The following is a 6,901-nucleotide window of genomic DNA, read 5'->3' on the forward strand; positions in this document are numbered from 1 at the left end:
ACTAACTCACACTGTTCAAGGGTCAACTGTCTTTCCATTTCTATTTGTCTGTCTATCTATCTCTCTATTTCTCTATCTATCAACTGTCCTCATTCTGTGCCCACCTCCTGGTCTCCTAAAGTGCCTCCTGATAGTCCATAATTCCCTCCCCATCACCACTTTGGAGTCACACTGGCCATAGCCCTCTTTGCTACTGCTGTGCCCTGGAGGTGGCTGGAGTTCTTTGCCTGCCAAGTTGCTGGGGGCCAGGCTTGCAGTGACCGCTGAAGCCTTCCCAGGGGTCCTTCCAGAGAGAATGCTCCAGCCAACAGTGAGGTCTGAGGGGGCATCCAACAGCCCAGCATGGCCTCCTCATGTGTGCACCACCCCCCTCCCCAAAATCTCTTGTGTGTCACAGTTTCCATCCCCTTCCTCCAGGGCTCTCTGGTGCAGAGACTGAGAACTGGCAATAAAAGAATGCCTTCCACTGCCTGGTCTCAGTTTGTTTCATCACTGAGCTTGCATGCCCTTCCCATCGGCCAACCACTCGGGATCCATTCATTCATGCACACTGTGTGTCCTGCAGGGATGTCCAAGGAGCACTGGCTATGCATGGGACACTGGGCAGTTCATATTGCAGTTCATCTTCACGCCAACTCCCATTTTTATAACTGGGAAACAGGAGTCTTACAGAGCCTGAGGAATTAGCTCAACACCACACAGCTGCACATGGTGACAACGGCATCGAAACCCAGGAGTCTAACTTCAAAGCCTTTGTCCACTACGCTATGCTACTTCCTTTGGAGTCAGGGTCCTATTTGAGACCCTCCTGCCTCCTTGTTTTGGGAAGTAAAGCCAATAACTCAGCTCCGTATTAACGGGAATCTTCCATGAATGTAGGAGTTAAGGGCTGAATCAAGAATTCGTTCTGATTTCTCCATCCTTCCTTCTTGAACTGGGGCTCAGGCATCCCAGCTCTGCTTCTAGATCAGTCCAGCCTATCAGGAGCCTCCTCTCCCCTCAAAGGTAAATTCCAACTTTCAGCTGCGGCTTCTTAGAACAAGACAGGATATAAACTCTGCGGCAAACTGAGTGCCCCAGGAACCAGCTGCAGGAACAGCGCCACTACCAAACGCTTCAAGCGCCTGTCAGTGGTTTCCTAACAAATGGCTTCACGGAGACCCTCTCTCCTCCAGGTCAGCCGCCGCATGTCCACTCGAGGCTGCCGAAGGCCCGCTCCTGCTCTCTTTCCTGCTCTGGAAAACGACACTGAAACCATAATGAGCCCGGAGGAAGTCAACCAGACAGGAAACAAACCCACTTGGGTGTGTGAGCTCGTGGAAGAATTTTGGAAGACCATTCGTCCCCTGGGAAGACGCTCGTTTGCTACAATCGTGGTCAGCCGTTCTTCTCCCTCTCCTTGATAGGGAGGCAGGTGGGGACTGGTTTCAAAATGCACTTTAAGCTGAGAGGCCAGCTGGGGTGTGGCTCTGAGACGCGACGTGACCCGGGCTGGTGGTGACGTCAGACGAGCTTTGGTCAGGATTTCCCGGGGCAAGGGCAGAGCTGATGGACTTTATTTTTAGATGGTGTTGATATTTTTAGTGAAAGTCCAAAGCGTCTCTGCTTGGGGGGCGGGGGGTGGAGGGAGAGGGGTGATTTCCTGGTTAGTCACTTCCTCTCTGCTGGTGAAGAGACTGAGCTGCGCCCCTGTGTCACGGGAAGCGCCGGGTGGCGGTAAACACCGCTGACATCATGGGAGCTCGCCCCGCAGCGGTGTCAGAGTCCACGGATTCCTTCCTGGCCCCTGGGCCAGGTGAGGGGCGATGCTTCCTGTTTTCGGCTCCAGGAGGAACTTCCAACTTCCAAGAGCTGCCTGCAGAATAAATCACCAGGACTGCTGCGGTAAGCAGCCGGGGCCACAGACACCGGAAAGTGACTTGGAGGCAAAACGTGTCGGCTGTGCCACGGCAGCTCCGGGAACTGCTGAGTCCTCAGTGCCCTCTCATGAGGTGTGTGTATGGAAGCCAAGCGGGTTTGGTTCCAATATCGTAAAGCAATCCTCGTCTGAAACTTGTCAGCCAGAGGGTCCCTTAGTGCCTGGCCCTCGTCCATTCCTCCATTCCTTCGGCCGGTCCTACTGGTTTCACCTCTGAAATCCCTTCTGATTCTGATTGCTCCTCTCTACCTCTGTGATGTCAGTGATGTCCCTCATCCCCTGAGAGGATGAGTCAAATCTGCTCTTCCCGACGGCACTCACTTCCGGGAGGCTCCTCCTCCCCGGGGCCGGCAGGTGCAGCATGAGGACACAGCAGATCTGTCAGCCTCCCCTTCTCCCTTGTCCCAGTAGACAGTGCTGACCAGTCATGGCACTTCAGTGCTAAGCCCAGACAGGGGTGACCGCACAGTCTTTCTTAGCATTGTCCTTCAAGTCCCCACAACCAGCCAGTGGGAACTGGCATTTGACGTAAAGTCAATTTGCCATCTTGGTGCTCGTATTATCTTCCTAAAAATGAAATCCAGTTGTGTCCCTTCCCTGGTGGGAGACTCCTTCTGTCTCCCTAGTGCTGTCAAAGTGAATTCAAACTCCTTGGCAGGGTACGCAGGCCTTTGACACCTCCCCTCCCCTCCCCAACTCCTGCCGCCCCTACACACGGGCCCCAGGACGTTTCTTACTCTTTCCCAAAGGTACTCTGCTTTTGCATGATTCTTGGCCTTGCACTCGGTGTTTGTGCTTCCTAGAGTTTCCTTTTTACTTTCTCCATTCTGCAGACTCTCACTTGTTTCTTCAAACCCTCAGTGGTCCTCCTCTGTCGAGTTTCCATGATATCACTAGGCTAAGTCAGTGCCTCCTCTTCTGTGTTCTCATATGCTTCTGTTTTTACCTCTACTAGAGCATTTGTTGTTGAGATAGATCATGCTGTCTGCAGGTTATAATATGCTCTGGTTATAATACAGTCATGCCTCAGTATCCTTAGGCTGGGAGCCCTGTGTATACCAAAAGCCACGGATGTTCAAATCCCATAGACGTCCTTCAGTATCCATGGTTCCACATCTTGGATTCAACCAACCACGGATCCTGTAGAACTGTAGGGGGACCTGTACAGTTTAAACCCATGTTGCTCAGTGATCAACTGAAATATGTATTCTAATTATGGCCAGAAATTTGCTTATTCATTCAACATATTTATTGACCACCTTCTATGTGTTGTGTCAACAGTAGGTAAGTTACTCCGCAGACTGGATATTTAATGAACATCTACTGAATGAACCCTCCCTAATCTAAGCTGCCTTTAGCCTTTGCATCTTTAGAGCAGCTTCCTCTAGATCCTAGGAGTCAGTGAGTGGGACTTAATCTTTCCTTAAATTGTACAGAAAATTGTGAAAATAAGTATTTTTAGAGCTCATTTTTCACAACTATCAACCTGAATAAATAATTTCACATGAATGTATATATGATTACATGATTTTAATCACATTTCCCCCCCTTTTTTGTTCACCTTTTCCTTCTCACGCCATCCTGTGCCTTGGCCCCTCTCAGGTGACCAAGCATTCCAGAGTACTTGAGACTGTCCCGATTTTAGCAGTGAAAACCTCACATTCTGGAAAATCCTCCAGTCCCAGGCAAACCAGGGCAGCTGTTTACTTCCCCCTCTCCATACCCTGGTATTTCTTCTCTAGGTAATCAATTAATACAATCTAAAGTGTGCTCTTCCATATTTTTCTCTGCATTAATATAGTTCAGGTTTTATAATTGTCATATATAATGAGGTTATACATTATATTATATATTATAAGTGCCTCCTCATCCTGACATGCCCATGAAGTAAACCAAGTCAGCTGATATAGTTCTGGTTCATTCTCTTTATGGCTGTACAATACTCTATGTTGTGAATACTCCATACAATTTTGGCTGTTTTCTTATTGATGGGCATTCATTTTGTTTCCAGTTTTTTTTTTTTTCTGCTTTGAACAATGATCTCACATAGACACACACAAATATCCTCATGTATTGGTGCTTTTATTCCTATAAAATAAATTTTCAAGAGTGGAATTGCTGAGTTGAATAGTAAATGTAATTCCAATTTTTATAATTATTGCCAAATTGCTCTTCTAAACAACTATAACGCATCACATTTCTGCCACTATATGTAAGAACACTCTCTCAATTATTACATTCCTACCAGCCAATGTCACTTGGTGTGATGGTTCTTACTAATTTGTCCATCTGATGGTTATAAAATGGCATAGCATTGTTACTTTAATTTGCCTTCCCGTAACTACTAGTTAACTGAACATTAAAAAAATGCTTTTGGCCGTTTAGATGTGCTCTTCAGTGATGTGTCTATTTGTATCTTTTACTGACTTTTCTATCGTATTGTTTGGCTTATTCTTGACAATGTTAAAAAGATCTTATATGTTATAGATACCAACTGTTTTAAATCTGGTAAATTTTTTTTTCCGGTTCTGATATTTGCCTGCGATTTTATTTATTGGATTTTTGCATACAAATCCTCTTGATTTTTATATGTTCAGATACGCCTATCCTTTCTTATCTAGCTTCTGAATTTCTAGTCTTGGTTAGGAAGTTCTCCTCAGCCCAGAGACTAGATATGTAGTCTCCGATATTTTTGCAATGTTTTGTTTTATGTTTATGTTGAAGTCTACTATTTTTATCTTGTGCATTTCAGTTGACTCACGGCTGGTTCTTCTTTGGTTTCTGGTCTGACTGATCCAGGTAGTGGTCCACCTTCCCCATTCCCAGGTGTCCAGAGCCCCAGGTGAGTGCCTGTGCCCAAGCCACCTCCCTCCTCCTGCCCACACCTTTCACTGAGCCTCAGACCTGCAGACTAACATCCATCAAGCTCTCCCGACAGTGCAAATAACTCTACTCCAGCTCGTTAAATCACCTTTGTGCCAATGCAACCACAATATTTTAGGGACACAAATAGTGGGGTAATATCGATTTTAAAATTTTGGTCACTTACCTTCTATCCTCCTCCCCCCCTTTAAAAGACAGTTTTCTGATTTTTCCTCTAGGAGAGTGCTCCTTTACCCACACTCCATCATGTGCTTCCCAGCAGAGTGGACTCTATCCCCAGATCCAGGGCTGGGACAAAGGGCAGTTTCCTAAGCCACTGTGTCACTCTGGCCATCATGACGGCTCAAGTTCATGTGCTTAAGGGGATATTTTGCCAGGGCTTCTGGGACAGAGAAATTTTTTACCTTCTCTTTTCCCTGCTTGTAATACACAGAGAATGATATAGCGTAGGGACATGATGGCAGCTGCCCTGGTACCAACCAGCCCGATTGCAGAGCCAAGGAGGTGGAGCCAAGAAATGGAAGGTGAGAAACTGAGTTCTGATCCCATTGTCTGAGGGCTGAATCAAGTTTTGTAGAAGTGGAGCCATCTGACTGTCCAATGATGTGAACTTTCCTGGGTTTAAAAAAAACCATTTGAGATCAGTTTTCCCCCCTCTTGTAACTAAGAGTTTTAGTACATAAGACCTCTCTTCTCAGTGGTAGTGACTTAATGGGGCTTCTTAAGGAACTCTCCAAATCATGTCACCGGTCACCGGGTATGGGGGAGGGTGTCTCAGCTTGAACCACATCCATCGCAGGGACTGAGACAACCCAGCACGCAGTCAACTACCCTGTGTGTGTTTGCACAGGGCTGAATTGCATCTTAAGAGAGAAGTCTACCTGAGAGATGTGGAAACCAGGCGTACAAGCATGGCCTGGGTCAGGGTGGGTGGGGATGATTCTGGGAATACAATGGGGTAGTCCCTAGTTCCCCATGTTGGAGCCTTCAGACAGAGGGACCTGCGTGTGCAAATGGAAATAATGCCTCATAACAAATTCTGTAAGAGTCCACAGTATGTTTAATGTCCTCTGTAGCCTTTGATACAGTTATAGGGACCAATCCTGACACTTCCAAGGTTAGAGAACAGGGGAGTAGTTGAAGGGGGGAGGGGACATAGCAGCAGTGGAAGTGAGATCTTGTGGGAGCAACACTGTCTTTCAGGAGCGGCTCTGTTACTAGGTTGGGCTCAGCATAACTGGCAGTTGCGCCGAGGGACCCAGCAGCACCAGAGGACCCAGGGCTGCCTGGCAGAGGGAGGCCCGCGCGGAGCTGATGATAACTGGACCTCTTCCGTGGGCGCGTGTGAGGTACCTCCCGGAGACTCTGTGAGAAACTTGAGGTGGGGGTGCGGCGGGGAACGTGGAGGGACCTGAGGTCGTGCACGGGTAGATGGGGCAAGAGCTTGCAAAATAAGTCACTGTTATGTATGCCCTGTAATAGCAGGTCAAACCACCCTGTGACTTCGCTCTCTTAGGCTGCTCATAGCACCATCCCGGCTTGTCTCTTGGCTTGCCTTCCCCGTATCCCTCCTTCTAAACCCTGCCCTCCCTGGAAAAAACGCTCCCTGCTGCAGTCACGCCTGCCCTCTGTCTTCTCGGATCTTTTGAATACTCTTGTTCCTGATGATTTCCACGCTTTCTGTAATTTGCTTGCATGCATCTCTCCCACTATACTCTGAACAACCTGAGCTCATATTTTATTTACTCTGAACTGAGCATCATATAAATGTTTGTTAAATTACCAACTGTTTGCATATACGTGTGTGTGTGTGTGTGTGTATTTTTCTAGCTCTGTCTCAGAGGTAGAAAACATTTAGAACCAGAATCTGGTGGAGCTGCCGCCCCATTTCATTCGCAAGATTTTTGCAGGTTCAATATTGAGCTTTCCTGGTTTCTGCTTTACTGGAAAAAAAATCAGTTTCCCTTGTTATTTTTCTAGACAAGAGGGGATATGGCTAGAAATTGAGGGCATCTGACTAGGTTTTTTTGATTCAGTGACCTTAATCTCCAATGCCAGAATTAATCTTTCTTTTGTGAAGACCATTTAGTTGAGAAAGGG

At 47.2% G+C, this 6,901-nt stretch overlaps 1 long non-coding RNA gene across 1 annotated transcript; it reads left to right on the forward strand.

Moving 5' to 3' along the window:
• The first annotated feature begins 4,635 nt into the window (after positions 1 to 4,635).
• On the forward strand, positions 4,636 to 6,550 carry LOC116152939 (uncharacterized). Its single transcript, XR_004136570.2, has 3 exons — positions 4,636 to 4,760; positions 5,235 to 5,325; positions 6,005 to 6,550. It is a non-coding gene; the product is annotated as an uncharacterized LOC116152939 (long non-coding RNA).
• Positions 6,551 to 6,901: the final 351 nt, after the last annotated feature.

Source organism: Camelus dromedarius, chromosome 4, assembly GCF_036321535.1.
Source record: "Camelus dromedarius isolate mCamDro1 chromosome 4, mCamDro1.pat, whole genome shotgun sequence".
NCBI lineage: Eukaryota > Metazoa > Chordata > Mammalia > Artiodactyla > Camelidae > Camelus > Camelus dromedarius.